The 17095-nt window shown below is 43.7% G+C and overlaps 1 pseudogene; it reads right to left on the bottom strand.

Annotated features, from left to right (window-relative positions):
* Window positions 1–7027: 7027 nt before the first annotated feature.
* Window positions 7028–15123, bottom strand: LOC120986879 (annotated as a pseudogene).
* Between the last annotated feature and the right edge of the window lie 1972 nt (window positions 15124–17095).

Raw genomic sequence — 17095 nt, 5'->3', positions numbered from 1 at the left:
ATTTATACATACTGTCCAGTTTGGTATTGTTTGCATGATGTATAATATTTTGCCTTTCTTTTTTGTACTTTTCCCCTGTCTGTAATGACTGAGAGTGCACAAGAGAAGAAGCTGAGCAGGACCCGTGCTTGTTGTCACTGTACATCAGCTGGAAGGTAAAGGCCTATGGCTGTCCCAGAAACAGTGACATAGTGATGTATCTGCTCATTTATCCAGGTACTGTTGAAATAATGATGGCCTGTGAGGTTTCCATTGGGATTCCAAGAATAGCACTGTAGACTGCCCTATTGCTGCCATCTACCATAATCGTAACCCCTGATTGAAGAGGTTAGAGCCTTCTTGCAATGTGCTGTTATACAGTGTCTGCCGCTGTATTGCAGCTATCCCTTTAGCAGCCTAGGCTGGGGCATAGAATACTTTTTTCTAGATGGTATCTTGTACATATCATGGTAGTTAGAGACAATCATGTTGACCCTATCACTGCCAGGATTTCTAGGGGGATTAATATCAGTCGTATTTCTCAGACATCTCCTCATCTTGCACCACTCCTGTAAAAATAACAGAAACCTGAGCAGGTCACATTCCCCGGGGGAATCCAAGTGAAAGGTATTTGTTCTTTAATATTAGCGGCTTTTTGTGGCCTCTTAGCTTTTGGGTTCCTGTTATTAGAAGCTCTTGTGCAGACACATACCTGCATCCCAGCTAATTAGATCATGTTTCATATTCCTCTTCAAACTTCTTATCTTACATAAAGACCTTTCTGTTTGGGAGCAAATAATTATGCGAAATTTGGAAAGGGCTTCAGTCTGAGATACCTGAAGCCATGAAGTGGTGTTAACTTGCAGGTAGCTGTCACTTCACTCACAAGAAGCATTTGTACTGAAAGCTTTTAATTACGTCCAAAATAGGAGACCTATATGAAATAACCGGAGGATAAATATTGGTTGCAAATTGCTGCTGAGTGAAACTTCTCAGCATGGGGCATTCTGATGTCTGGCTCTCGGACTGACATGCACCACTGGCTGGGAAATATGCTTGCGACGTGAACAGGACCTTCTGTCAGCTTCATAACACCTGTTCCTCAATGAGAATCCAATTCAGAGAGCTCTTGCAATAATCCAATATTATTCCACCTGTTACTGTCACCTGTAGCGGAAGTCATTACTATTGCTGACAGGTCTTGGTTTTTCGTTCAAATGAAGAGAGCAAGTTTTCTCATAAGGTATGTTCACATGCAGATTTTGTTTCAGTAGTCACTACGTATGTAGGTCAGAAATTGTTTTACTTAAAGGGGGTTTCTAGGAATAATTAAAAATGGATGGTAATGATGTATCCTGTCTATGATATGCCATCATGGCTGAGCAGCCTGACAGGATCACTCACCAATATATATTATATGCAAGTGCCAAAGCGTACTGTGTATTAAGGTCTGGCCTCCTCACCCCCCTAGGCAGCTCTGGTCCTGCTCACCTTCTAGAAATGGTTGCTGGCGACGATCTTAAATAATTCCCGGAGAACCCCTTGAAGATTTCATTGCGTTTTGACTGCAGTATATATAATAATTTCTAAGTAGTGCATTACAATAAGAAGACAATATAGTATATGCACCAGTATGATGAATGCAGAAGCATCCTCGGGGGCGTAATTTGAAGTTCCTAGACCCCAATACAAAATGTATAACCACATACCATGTACACCCTATAATAATACTATCATTAAAACCATTAGAAGCTCTAAACAGGTTTCCAAAACTTAAAGGGAACTTGCTATCAAGTCCATGCTGTCTGTGTAATTCGAAAGGGTCTATGTTTTAGTCTGAAGTACTACATCATTTAAGAGAAAACATAGTCAAAGGGGCTGGCTGCTATTCTATAAGTGCAGATAAATGGATTTAAATAAGGAAAAATACATTTACTAATTGTAAATAGGTCCCAATTCCTACTTTCAGAGCTACCACGTCACACACCAGCACAACAGGTTGGATGTTAAAATGGACAATTAAAATGCCGTCATTAGGGGCATCATCCCTTGCCAGTGTTATGGTGGGGACAGACTAGAGTAGCGGTGATTTGTAACAAGAGCGGTGGCAAGAGACTGCCCACTGCAGCGCGGGGCAGCACAGTGCCGGAATATTGGGAGAGGTGGGGAAAGACTGTATCAACTCTTCTCTCCACCCTGCAGCACTTATTTATAGGGAGTGGTGGGGAGAGAAATGATTGAGTTCCAATTTCAGTGACCACTAGAGCAGCTAGAGAGTATCACGTGACGTCACATGTGAACATAAATCTGTATGGACAATGTTTCGGAGGGCAGAGTCATATTAAATTCTATTTCATAAATTTTTCAGATGAATTAATGTTGATAAGGGTGGGTTCACACTAGCGTTAGGGATTCCATTATGGCTTTCCGTTATAACATGGTTATAATGGAAAAAAACGGAATCCATAAGACGGAAGAACGGATCCGTTCTTCTGACTATAGACTTGTATTATGACGAAATGCAAAACGGAAGCCTTTAAAAGGCATTCCGTTTGCTTTCCGTCCTAATAGAAGTCTATGGGAAAGCATAACGGATCCGTCTGGGTCCCATTATGCAAGACGGAAAACAAAGTCCTGTCAACAGGACTTTCTTTTCCGTATTGCATAATGGGACCCAGACGGATCCGTTTTGATTCCCATAGACTTCTATTAGGACGGAAAGCAAACGGAATGACTTTTAAAGGCTTCCGTTTTGCATTCCGTCATAATACAAGTCTATAGTCAGAAGAACGGATCCGTTCTTCCGTCTTATGGATTCCGTTTTTTTCCATTATAACCATGTTATAACGGAAAGCCATAATGGAATCCCTAACGCTAGTGTGAACCCACCCTTATCAACATTAATTCATCTGAAAAATTTATGAAATAGAATTTTATATGACTCTGCCCTCCGAAACATTTTTTAACTCCTTATCTGCCAGGAGCTTCGCAACATCCTGAAAAGGCCAAACATTGTAAAATTATTTTTTTAAATATACAGTTGCAAGAAAAAGTATGTGAACCCTTTAGAATGATATAGATTTCTGCACAAATTGGTCATAAAATGTGATCTGATCTTGATCTAAGTCACAACAATAGACAATCACAGTCTGCTTAAACTAATAACACACAAAGAATTAAATGTTACCATGTTTTTATTGAACACACCATGTAAACATTCACAGTGCAGGTGGAAAAAGTATGTGAACCCCGGGCCTAGACTAATAACATCTCCAAGAGCTAATTGGAGTGAGATGTCAGCCAACTGGAGTCCAATCAATGAGATGAGATTGGAGGTGTTGGTTACAGCTGCCCTGCCCTATAAAAAACACACACCAGTTCTGGGTTTGCTTTTGCTTTCCACAAGAAGCATTGCCTGATGTGAATGATGCCTCGCACAAAAGAGCTCTCAGAAGACCTACGATTAAGAATTGTTGACTTGCATAAAGATGGAAAGGGTTATAAAAGTATCTCCAAAAGCCTTGCTGTTCATCAGTCCACGGTAAGACAAATTGTCTATAAATGGAGAAAGTTCAGCACTGCTGCTACTCTCCCTAGGAGTGGCCGTCCTGTAAAGATGACTGCAAGAGCACAGCGCAGACTGCTCAATGAGGTGAAGAAGAATCCTAGAGTGTCAGCTAAAGTCTTACAAAAGTCTCTGGCATATGCTAACATCCCTGTTAGCGAATATACGATACGTAAAACACTAAACAAGAATGGATTTCATGGCAGGATACCACAGAGGAAGCCACTGCTGTCCAAAAAAAACATTGCTGCACGTTTACAGTTTGCAGAAGAGCACCTGGATGTTCCACAGACAGTACTGGCAAAATATTCTGCGGACAGATGAAACCAAAGTTGAGTTGTATGGAAGAAACACACAACACTATGTGTGGAGAAAAAGAGGCACAGCACAAAAACATCAAAACCTCATCCCAACTGTGAAGTATGGTGGTGGGGGCATCATGGTTTGGGGCTGCTTTACTGTGTCAGGGCCTGGACGGATTGCTATCATCGAAGGAAAAATGAATTCCCAAGTTTATCAAGACATTTTGCAGGAGAACTTAAGGCCATCTGTTCACCAGCTGAAGCTCAACAGAAGATGGATGTTGCAACAGGACAACGACCTAAAGCATAGAAGTAAATCAACAACAGAATAGCTTAAACGGAAGAAAATACGCCTTCTGGAGTAGCCCAGTCAGAGTCCTGACCTCAACTCGATTGAGATGCTTTGGCATGACCTGAAGAAAGCAATTCACACCAGACATCCCAAGAATATTGCTGAACTGAAACAGTTCTGTAAGAGGAACGGTCAAGAATTACTCCTGACCGTTGTGCACGTCTGATCTGCAACTACAGGAAACGTTATTGCTGCCAAAGGAGGTTCAAACAGTTATTAAATCCAAGGGTTCACATACTTTTTCCACCTGCACTGTGAATGTTTACATGGTGTGTTCAATAAAAACATGGTAACATTTAATTCTTTGTGTGTTATTAGTTTAAGCAGACTGTGATTGTCTATTTTTGTGACTTAGATGAAGATCAGATCACATTTTATGACCAATTTGTGCAGAAATCCATATCATTCCAAAGGGTTCACATACTTTTTCTTGCAACTGTATATACACTGCTCAAAAAAATAAAGGGAACACTTAAACAACACAATGTAACTCCAAGTCAATCACACTTCTGTGAAATCAAACTGTCCACTTAGGAAGCAACACTGAGTGACAATCAACTTCACATGCTGTTGTGCAAATGGGATAGACAACAGGTGGAAATTATAAGCAATTAGCAAGACACCCCCAATAAAGGAGTGGTTCTGCAGGTGGTGACCACAGACCACTTCTCAGTTCCTATGCTTCCTGGCTGATGTTTTGGTCACTTTTGAATGCTGGTGGTGCTTTCACTTTAGTGGTAGCATGAGACGGAGTCTACAACCCACACAAGTGGCTCAGGTATTGCAGCTTATCCAGGATGGCACATCAATGCGAGCTGTGGCAAGAAGGTTTGCTGTGTCTGTCAGTGTAGTGTCCAGAGCATGGAGGCGCTACCAGGAGACAGGCCAGTACATCAGGAGACGTGGAGGAGGCCGTAGGAGGGCAACAACCCAGCAGCAGGACCGCTACCCTTCGCCTTTGTGCAAGGAGGAACAGGAGGAGCACTGCCAGAGCCCTGCAAAATGACCTCCAGCAGGCCACAAATGTGCATGTGTCTGCTCAAACGGTCAGAAACAGACTCCATGAGGGTGATATGAGGGCCCGACGTCAACAGGTGGGGGTTGTGCTTACAGCCCAACACCGTGCAGGACGTTTGGCATTTGCCAGAGAACACCAAGATTGGCAAATTCGCCACTGGCGCCCTGTGCTCTTCACAGATGAAAGCAGGTTCACACTGAGCACATGTGACAGACGTGACAGAGTCTGGAGACGCCGTGGAGAACGTTCTGCTGCCTGCAACATCCTCCAGCATGACCGGTTTGGCATTGGGTCAGTAATGGTGTGGGGTGGCATTTCTTTGGAGGGCCGCACAGCCCTCCATGTGCTCGCCAGAGGTAGCCTGACTGCCATTAGGTACCGAGATGAGATCCTCAGACCCCTTGTGAGACCATATGCTGGTGCGTTTGGCCCTGGGTTCCTCCTAATGCAAGACAATGCTAGACCTCATGTGGCTGAAGTGTGTCAGCAGTTCCTGCAAGACGAAGGCATTGATGCTATGGACTGGCCCGCCCGTTCCCCAGACCTGAATCCAATTGAGCACATCTGGGACATCATGTCTCGCTCTATCCACCAACGTCGTTTAAAAATTTGATTTCCATTTTTTTATTTTTGTGTGATTTTGTTGTCAGCACATTCAACTATGTAAAGAACAAAGTATTTCAGAACAATATTTAATTAATTCAGATCTAGGATGTGTTATTTTTGTGTTCCCTTTATTTTTTTGAGCAGTGTATATAAATTTTTAAAAAATGGCCAAGAGCCCCATTTCTGCATAGGGCAGGTGATTGGGGTAGAGGGGCGTTTAAGACTATTAGTGATGCAGCTTGCACACTGTCTTGATAAGGCACATTGTGTAGGTTTGATTGTAACAGCAAGGCGCGAACGCCACAGAGGGTAGGTCACCGCGTGTACCAAAACCCGCAGACCCAATCGGGGGCAGAAATAGTTATAAACAATATTTTAGATGGAGGCAGAACATGGCGGCAGCATGCGGAACTTCGCCAAATATTTCATGGGCGGAGCAAAGCTTTTCCAGTAAGTCACATGTCATTTCTAGCGGCCGCCATCTTGAAGAGAAAACCTCAGAACCGACCAGTTCATTATATGTATACATATATACTGTCTGATGCAGAACGCACCCCCATAATAAAGTTTTACTATTATTTCCTTTACCTTTTTTAAAAAGAAAAAGAAACTGGACCGGATGCGATCGCCCGAGTCCAGATCACAGGGGGAAGAGGGGGAGGGGTTTATAAAAGTTTATAAAAATCCAGGAGGAGAAGAAAAAAAAATCCTCTTTTATACAATATTATCTAAAACTGGAAATCTGTAAGGCAACACTAATGGAGATTAATGCGCAAAGTTTACCGTTCCCTGGTGCCAGCAGCGTCACAGATCTTCAGTAAAAACGTTATGGTAACGATGGTCGCTGGGGTGCATGAATGCCCAGGGTGAAATGAGGGGGTGTTGCGCCCCAAAACCTGAGAAAGCACCAGTCTTTAGCTGGCAAGGGCAGGGCCTTGGCAGACCTGTGGAATACGAGTTTCTTTGGACTTTTTCCAGGTTGATGTCCCAGCGTTACGCCATGCAAAGAGGGAAGCGATATTTACACGTGTGTGGAATAGAGGAAGGTTATGATGGCGCCTGTTGGGAAGTCGGATCATTTAAAGCAATTTTCTTATGTTAAAAAAAAGAAAACATTTCTACAGCGAACCCAGTCATGTATGCAGGGCACCCCGCCCCCCCCCCCAAAAATAACTGTTAAAATCTAGGATTATAAAAACTCAAGTCCTTACTTACGGGGACCCCAAGGTCATTTTTTTGGGCCTGGGGGAATAAATTCCGCTGGAACATGATACCACAAAGGGCACTAATCTGCATATAGAGCAGCTGCCCTCGCTGGGCCCCACAAGTCCTCCATTAGGAATCCAGACTTTCTAGGGACAGTTCCTCTGTGGCCCTCTGGAGTTCGGTGCTCACCCTCCTACAGGGGGTTGCACCCGGCTGTGGGGGAAGCTTTGGCTCCTCCTGATTACTTCTCACTTTTTTGTCTGACTCCCCAGCTCTTCCTTCGGCCTCCAGACGCAGGTCCTCGCTCCAACGTTGCTTGAAGCGCAACCTAAGGGGGATGCAGCGTCCGCTTCCACTTCCTGCGCCAACCGCTTCTTCTTCCTTTCCAGGAGGAATAGGTGGAGGGGGTCTTTGCTCTGGTTCTGTGGGGGCTTTGAACACCTCCTCATCTTCTTCCTCTTCTTCACTGATGTCTGTCACCTCCACCATTAGTTCCTCCTCATCTTCCTCAGCATCAGAGATTGGCTCCACTATGATTTGCAGGTCCCCTGAGGAGGAGGAGGTAGATGAACCGGGTTCCAGGGGTCTGTCCCACTGCTTTTTGCCCAAAGGAGGAGGCTGAAGTTTGAATTTGAATGGAGGTTTATCAGGGGGTAAATGTAGAGGCTTTTCAGGGCGTTGCGGCTGAGGCACCACAATACTGGGGTAATGCAGGAATGCCTGTGGGCTGAGGTGGTAGTTATACACGCTCTGCGTGTGCGCCTGAAGGTAACGCTTTATGTCTTTGGGATTAAATGAAAAATGACTACCACCTGGGTATATGGGGCTCAGAGTAGGTGATGGGGTATAGTTCATATGATTTGAGGTCATTGGTAGTGATGAGCGGCAGGGGCAATATTCGAACTTGCAATATTTCGTGAATATTTGGTAGAATATTCGTCATATATTCGCGAATTCGAGATTATTTTCTTGATCGCAAAAAAATCGTCAAAGTAATATTCGTGTAATGCGCTCGATATACAGGCGTGGGTCACTATACTGTAGCTACATTTTTCAAGCTGCTAGAAGTTTCCTGAGACTGAAGAAAATGGTTGGCAAAGCAGAACATTACAATAGCTTTATATGCAGATAGAGTGCTCCAAAATATTCGGCACTAATGATGCGAATATTTTGGCTTAATACGTGCAACTTCACATTTTAACAGGTCTGACTACTTATTAGTGATTGGTGCACTAAGTATTATTGTGAACTTGTGACATCACAGCACTATGTATGTATGTATGGACAGCAGAACCTATCAGCTACACTACAGTATTTCACTATCTAACCTACACTGACTATCTCCCACTAACTATCTGTATTATATACTGTATATAAGCTAACTAACTATCTAATGTAATGACACAGGAAAGCAGAGAGCACAGCAATAACACTCTATCTCTCTCAGTTCTGCAAAATACTGCATACAAGGGCTGCTGGGGAGGTTCTTCTATAGTAAGGGGTAGGCAACTTTCCTATCGGTTGCTACGGATGTTGCTAAGCTCAGACAAAGACATTGCAGCCTTTTCATTGGCCCACAAGCAAGAAGGGAGGTTACTGACAAAAAAAAATCTAGAATATTCGAACTGGGAATAGGCTGAGGGGTTCTGGCACCCGTGGACGAGGGTAGACCCTGAAAATATCCTCATGAGTGAGTCGAGGAAGTGGTGGCCCTCTGAACGCTGGGACGCTGGGATGTCAGGCCCAGGGCCTCGTCGGTGCTGCTCTTCGCTCAGACTCTCTTCGACTTCAGAGTTAGTAGAGGTGCCTTCGCTGCAATCACTGACTGATCCACGGGCGAGACAACGTGCCACGAATGAGAAGAGGGTGGGTGATCGTAGCTCCTCGTGGGAGACAAAACATCTGAAGGGGTGCAGGGCGGGAAACGGAAGTGTGTTTCTCCTGACGTTATAGGCAGAGCACTCAGAGTTACCGGCCCTCCCGCCATGCCCATGTCGATGAAGGGGTAGTTGACCAGTACCAGCTTGTTGAAGTTGAGCTTGTAGGTGAAGCGTTTGACTTTGGTTTTGTGAAGGATTCTCTTGTTGTAGTAATACCTAGTTCATTTGAGGTTTTCACTTGCGCACGCCCCATAACCGTGTTAGCGCAATTCATGCGCTTCTCCCTCTTCTTTGTGTGGTGCCAAATCAATTAGAAGAATAAGTATGTGTACACCATACTGCTTTATAATGAGACCAGACAAACTAGGTGGTTTCATGAAAGCATCTTCTCATCTTCCCTGAGCCATGGTAGAAGAGACCCTTTATTCACAGTACATTGACTTAAATAGCAGACATGACATCACAAAAGGGGTGTTCCTTAAGAAGAGACTATACGCTCCTTAACCTGATAGGAGTGGTTTAGGTAGATTTGAAAGCTGTAATGTAATCCCCTCTTCCCCCTCCCTTATTGACCTTCTTATACATATGGTTTGCAGCCATCTAGTGGAAAGAAATGTGTACTACAGAATGTTTGCATTATATATGCATAGAATAATAAATCCATCTCTCACAAATCCCTCCTTTTGCGGGAAATAGACCAAAGGTGAACAGGCAAAGTGAGGTACTCTCCCAACGCCCTAAACAGCGAAGAGCTGGACTTTCCTTATTGCTTCACCAGGTACCCTCAACTCCCTTTCAGGTTTGCCTTCACCTTGTCCTATTTACCCCGCAACCATCAACAAGGTTTTATTTACTTAAGGATGGAATAATCTGTGTCTTTGCCAGGGGCACAGCACATATACATAGTGTGGGCATGGATGTATTATACATTTTCCAAAACAATTTTCCTAAAATGTAGAACTATATGACAGCCTGTTAAAACCAAATTCTAATAACATTGTAGTCGCTGAACCAGTTCCCAAAACATTATTCTGGCCATGATATTAATTTCAGAATTTTTCCCATCAGTTCATTTGATAAAGTCCATCAGTTTCTTCAGATCCTTGGTGATCCTTCCATCGGGGCAGTGTTGAATGTAGATGCAGCAGTTCCTGTAGACCCCTCCTTTTTCTGCTGTCAAGGACCAGTCGGTTCTGTAGAGTCATCACTGGAAAAGAGCTCAGTTGTTCCACCATTCCCTTAACAGCATCACATATATAATTCACAAATCTCTGTTGATGACAATAGAGATGTTAATCCAATCAAAAAAATATAATTTTTTTATTTTTACTAATCATGGGAGTTAATGACTCAAATCCTGCAATTATCTGACTTTTTGCTTTAAATTCATCAGAAACCCTTCTACAGATTCCTATGGCATCCATGTATAAATGTGAGTCAAAGGATGTAGGCAGTGACCTCCTTAGTCGTGACCAGACATTGGTTTCTGATTTGATCTCACTCAGGAGGTGAGAATAGAACAAATGGCATCAGTACCCGATCAGGACTTGATCAGGGTACATTGACCACTTCATTCCACCTGCATCCCGGGTCGGAGTTTCAAATCTACACACAATCACCAGATATCTGTGTTTTGATCATTTTGGTTGATAAACCAACTGTCAGAGTAAACGTTAGAGTCACTACTTGTCTTCTTCAGCTGAATTATGTAAGAACAATATCCTGGAGGGAAAACACCAAAGGGCTTTCCTGTATAAATCCTGTCTCTAAGGTCAGTTTGTCATTATATTTTAAATTTGGCCAAATATTTAATGTCAATTATAGGTAAGGATGTAGGAGCCACAGATGCTACTGAACTTTGAGGTTTCTCTCTTACCAACATTCTAAATTTGTCTAGGCTATGTTTGTCACTTACACATGCTCCTAACACATATATCCCCGAATCCTGTTGGATAGGATTTCTAATGGACAGGAACAGAGGATTACATTCATCATGTTGCAACTGTTTGGTGGTGTTCCCTTCAGAATAGTCATCCTTTGCGACAAACCTTCAGCTTTACTGACTCTAGAGGTAGTTTCCACTGGTTTATATTCCCAACACTTCAGACTAGTACTCCATTCGATTAATTTCCAATATCCACAGTTGGTATGGTCATATTTAAACACAATTACCATAGACTGGGTCACTTCCAGTCACACAGATGTACTTCTCAGACCAAAACCAAGTGTCCTGTCATCTGTCTTACAGTCCACTATACTGCAAAAGTCAACTTAGTTGTTCCTGACTCATCTTGATAATATAACACTGTTGGAATTTGATTTGACTGTGATTTCCCCTTTGTACAATATAGAACAAACAATAAGGCATGAAACAACATTATGACTCTTATAGTCCTGGCACTTGATTGCAATAAGATCAGTTTTTCCTTGCAATTCGACAGCAGTGGCAGCGGTTATCAGGACTTGATGTAGATCTTCAAACCGTGGCTCTAGGACTTTCCACACGTCTCTCGTTTCACCACTATCCAATCTCCTGATTGTAAAGAATGAATCGCTTCTATACAGTCTGGATTCTAGGAAACAACTAAAACTTGGAAATACACATTAGACAATAATTTGTGCAACAGGCAACATCATTTGGAAAACTACTATGCTGCATCTGGAACTATTGGGGAAATAGACACCTAATCCAGGAGCATTCCCAAAGAGTACTTCATAAGGACTTAGGCCTATCTTTCGGTTAGATGTATATCGGAGGGAGAAAAACCCCACGGATAGGTACTCTCACCTCAGTCAGTATCTTTTAGATGTAGCCTTTGCTACAGGCCAAATCTCCGAATATCCTGGAAAGAGATCAATACAGACACAGACATATTCACACTGTTCCACCTTTGTTCCGAATGTAGTCAATCCGCAGTCTCTGAAATGGGTAAGATGACCTTGGTATATGCCTTCCTGGAACTCCCATAGTTCTCCTATCATTATTACAGCATTCACAACTAACCTAGTGGCAGCATTGTTGAACCCAGGAGCCATCCCCCACAGAACCCAATCACACCTTCTCTCTCTTGATTTGCCCATTTTCAAATCCATCCTCTTTAGGTAGAGTGCCCTCTGAAGGAAGAGTTTCTTACCAACTCTCCAGAGTCCTATTATCACTTCTACCTTTATCCTTTGATGTTTCCATTCAGCCTCTGTAACCTGTATCTGAAAAAGGCAAACTTTTTGGAAGTCCACTGGTCTTAAGCCATCCTGTATCACACAGATTTCCACTTAGCATAGACTTCAGGTAATATGTAGCCTCTACCTTCTCAGGCAGCATCAGGGCATCAAACATCTTTCATACACTCAGCATTCATTATTGATGGACTTACCCATGGATCAAACAAAATCTCTGCTTCACTAGATTAGACCATAATAATGAGTGATACCGAAGGCATACCTGGATGTTAGTAGTCTTACCCTCAGCCATCTTACCAACCTCAGCGAGTGTCTTCAGCTCTGTCTCCTGCACTACCATTGCTGGACGGAGTGGTTCTTTCTTGACAACATCAGATTAAGTAGGAACAGCATATCCTGTCCGAAATGATCCATCTTCCAGGAACCTGAAATGATCTACCAGAAACTCAAAAATGTGGTTATTAATTGGAGACATTCATGTAAATTTGAATTTTTATGTTTTTATTTACTACTCCCAGAAAGCACTCTATTTACAGAGGTGGGAAAAAGTATTTGTATTTACTACTCCCAGCCTCCCCTCCTCCAGATGCAGCAGAGTAATCAGATTTAAATTTTGCACACCCTTAAGACGGTGATTAATTGGTGAGAGGAGTAGGAATTGCATTACTATATGCTCCTACACATGTGATACTACCCTTAGCCATGAGAGATCATGGAACATGTTTGCTATGAGGCAATGGAATTAGATCCCAAGGATTATATAAATAATAGGGATCCAGTATTTGATTCTGGGTTGTTAATTCCCTATGGGTGTTTCATTTGAAAGGGCTGAACATTTGTAGCTCCTCCCACGGGCGAGGAAGTGGGCAAGTACATACAAAGTCTTCCTCCCCCCCTTGTGGGGAGGACTGATAGGCAGCCACGCCCGCCTTAGGTCTTTGTTTGATTTAACTTTAACAATATGAAGGGACAAAATGAACTTCTCTCAAGCCTAGCCAACACTAGACGCCCGCAGATGATCCTTAAGACCATCCACAAAGGCAGCACTTAGGATTTTCTCATGCATAGCTAAGGTAATCTCAAAAATCCAAATCCACCCAACTTTCCTGGAGTCTAGTGAAAACTTTCTCCACACTCTCTGTCCTGATGACAATGTGACTGACTGATGACCTAAACACTTCCTCCCAGACTCACTTATCTTCACTATGCATTAAATCCCCAGCTCTACATTGGACTTAATTTTCCAAATCTCATAAATAATATGAGAAAACTCTCCATATTTTAACTAATTTTCATGCTCAAGCAGCATAAGTAAGTTCTCTGAATTGGGAATTCTATTCATCATGGCAAAATTGATGTTACTACCCACACTCCCATCCCCCATAAGGAGGGGGTTGATGTTCTAAGGAAAGAGTTTTGGGGGATGGGGAAGGGATAGAGGGAGCAGAAGGCACAGTGGGTGGTGCTGATAAGAGCATTCCAGAACATGGTGTAGAGGAGGGGCTGACAGAAAAAGCAATAGTATTGTTTGATGAACCACAAGACCCAGGATTACTTCTTAAAGTTACAACAGATGTGGTGGGGGAAGGGATGCCACATGGCAAAGTCTCCTGTTCTTTGTTCCCTACCACACCCAAATCCTCCATCTTACTATACCAATATTGTCCATTCTTCTCAATTTCTCTCAGTCACTTCCATATACACTTTTCCACAAACTTTAATTTAATCTATCTCCTACTGCATTTGCAACCTCTGGGGGGAACTTTTACCCAAAACTGCATATTTCCGGATAATACCTGAAATCGCTGCTACTTAGTATGACAGAATGCTTTCAACTTTTATTCCTAACTGAAACTTTTTCCTTTCTTTCTTGCATCAACTGAGCTGCCGTTAATATCTCTTCACTCTGTCCTGCAACATTAGAATTTCCCATTATTGTAGTTACACGAAGATCCAACAATTGCTACTTATCGAGCCCGCTAACTTAAGCGTAGTTGCACAAAGATCAAACGGTATCCGATTACTATAAGTAATCGCTATCGAACCCACAAACTTAAGCACAGTTGCACAAAGATCAAACGATATAATAGTATTGAGCCCACAATCTCTCTTGGTGAAGACCCCTAGTCAATTCACCGGGATACAAAATCTTAATAACTTCCAATTGCCTATGACAATTGGTGTTAACCCTTTCCTCAAGATTCTCATCAGAACTTGGCTGGGATCCAATTCTACGTCACAGGATATCAGACTCAGCTATCTAACAACTTCCGTTTAGTTCCAGTATGTTCTACCACACCAATTCAACTCTTAAGAACCCACAAATGCGGAAGTTTCAGAGGAGATTCGTAAGAAATAAAGCTTTCTTACCTTGCCGGCATGTGATCTCGTCTGATGGTTCCGTTTAAGTTGCTCTCGTGGCGTTTAAATCGGAAGTTACGCAAGCTGTCTGCCCCACGTTGGGCGCCATTTGTTAGCGCAATTCATGCACTTCTCCCTCTTCTTTGTGTGGTGCCAAATCAATTAGAAGAATAAGTATGTGTACACCATACTGCTTTATAATGAGACCAGACAAACTAGGTGGTTTCATGAAAGCATCTTCTCATCTTCCCTGAGCCATGGTAGAAGAGACCTTTTATTCCTTAAGAAGAGACTATTCGCTCCGTAACCTGATAGGAGTGGTTTAGGTAGATTTGAAAACTGTAATGTAATCCCCTCTTCCCCCTTCCTTATTGACCTTCTCATACATATGGTTTGCAGCCATCTAGTGGACAGAAATGTGTACTACAGAATGTTCGCATTATATATGCATAGAATAATAAATCCATCTCTCACAAATGCGCCACCTTGTCCGGGTCCTTGATGACAAACTCCCCGTAGTCTCCTTGCCAGGCGATGACGTCGTGATATTCCTCTTTTCTCAGCAGTTCCAGAATAAAGTGCCAGAGCTGGATCTGTCCGGAGCCCGGGTTGGACTCCGGCTTGTAGGCCCAGTCCGGAAAGGCGAACCCTGGCTCGGCAGCCGGGGTCTTCATGGCTGTGTCCCACTGGCTGATGCTCTCCGCTAGGTGTCTGGCTCCGGTGTGAGGACCGTCTCCTCCTCCCACTCGGGCCCCAGGCTCTCCTGTCTTATGTGTTTTGTACCCACTCCTGCTTTTGGCTACCAAATCATAAGCCAATTCTGATGGGACCATACAGGCCTTACAGCTGCTACACAGACAGGATCCGATGTGTGTCTCATTTTTCCTTCATTCTGACAGATCAGAAGAACGGTTAAATAAATGATGATGCCAACAAGGCCAAAAAGGCAAAATACTGGCCCAGTCATGGAGTGGGGAGGGTGGGAGAACAGCTTGAGAAGTCTACAGAGTGGCCCAATGACATAGTGTTGAGGTAGCAGCAGCATGAGGAGCCAACAGAGTGGCCTAGTCACATAGTGGGGAGGTGGCAGCAGTATAAGGAAGCCACAGAGTGGCCCAGTGACATAGTGTTGATTTAGCAGCAGCACAAGGAGGCCCCAGAGTGGCAAGGTGACATAGCGTGGAGGTGGCAGCAGCAGCATGAGGAGGCCACAGAGTGACCCAGTGACATAGTGTTGATTTAGCAGCAGCATGAGGAGACCACAGAGTGGCAAGGTGACATAGTGTGGAGGTGGCAGCAGCAGCATGAGGAGGCCACAGAGTGGCCCAGTGACATAGTGTTGATTTAGCAGCAGCATGAGGAGACCACAAAGTGGCAAGGTGACATAGTGTGGAGGTGGGAGCAGCAGCAGCAGCATGAGGAGGCCACAGAGTGGTACAATGACGGAGTGTGGAAGTGGCAGTGCAACGGGCGGCCTCCCCCCAGGGCCCTCTATATATCGCGTCCCAGGTGTAGGAATGCCGAGTGGTATAGTGCAGCCTAAAACGTCTCTTTATGTGTTAATGTGCTCCTACCTGTATACCGCTGGACCCCAGGCTTTGGCTCTTAAGCAATAAATAGGGGGAATAATTGAGGGATAAAAGAATAACTGGAGTCTAGACCTTGAGATGAAGTTCAATGGCAGCTTTACTTTGAATAAACGTTCTCCAAAACGGTTTACAGGCTTTGGTTCCAGCAGGCTTTAGCATAAAACTGGCAGGAAAACTCAACTCTGCTATATCTCTGTTTCTCTCTAACTCTGGTGTACTGACAGGCTGACTGTATAAGGGTACTTTCACACTTGTGTTGTTGGATCCGGCAATCTGTATGCAAACGGATATCATTTTACTCACAAATACATTGTAATACCGGATCCGTCTCTCCGGTTGTCATCCATAAAAACGGATCCGGTATCTATCTTTTTTTACATTTTTAAAGGTCTGCACATGTGCAGACCGCAAAACCGGATCCGTTTTTCCGGAACACTTGGGGCCGGATCCAGCATTAATGCATTTCAATGGAAAAGTTTAACGCAAGTGTGAAAGTACCCTAACTCAGCTTCTTCTGTATGCTGCACTTCTTTTCTGTAGTCTGACTCTAGATTATGCTAGAGAACTTTCCTCCTGGCTCCTGAGGATTTAAGCTTTGGTCTCCATGGCCAGCAGAGCTTAAGGTGCTCTGGCTGGTGTGGGCACGTCCAGCAGAGATGTGCCCCTGCACACCCTTCCCCTTGCTGGGGGTAAACTAAACTAACCCTAACTGGTCCCCACCCTTCCTGCAGGAAATAGGACTAGCCCACTTCTCTCCAGAGGGGGGTTAGAATGGAATGGTAAGTTCCATTCTATCTAAGTACAGATCTGCCATATTTGCTGCCACCTGCTGGTGAACCAGGCATATTACAAGAACATAACAGTCGCAAACAGATTTATAATGCACAGTGTATAGGACCTGGACAACAATACATAAGATGACATTTTGTTAGCCCAAATAAAGACAGTAGCAGGGTGCAGAAGTGGTAACACCACTCTGGGGTGTTACAGCAGCAGCAGCATGAGGAGACCTGAGTGATGAGGTGGCAGCAGCATCAGGAGACCCCAGAGTGACCTG

Source organism: Bufo bufo, chromosome 1 (assembly GCF_905171765.1).
Source record: "Bufo bufo chromosome 1, aBufBuf1.1, whole genome shotgun sequence".
NCBI lineage: Eukaryota > Metazoa > Chordata > Amphibia > Anura > Bufonidae > Bufo > Bufo bufo.
Note: the sequence above shows the minus strand (reverse complement) of the source record. Positions and strands in the feature narration are given on the sequence as shown.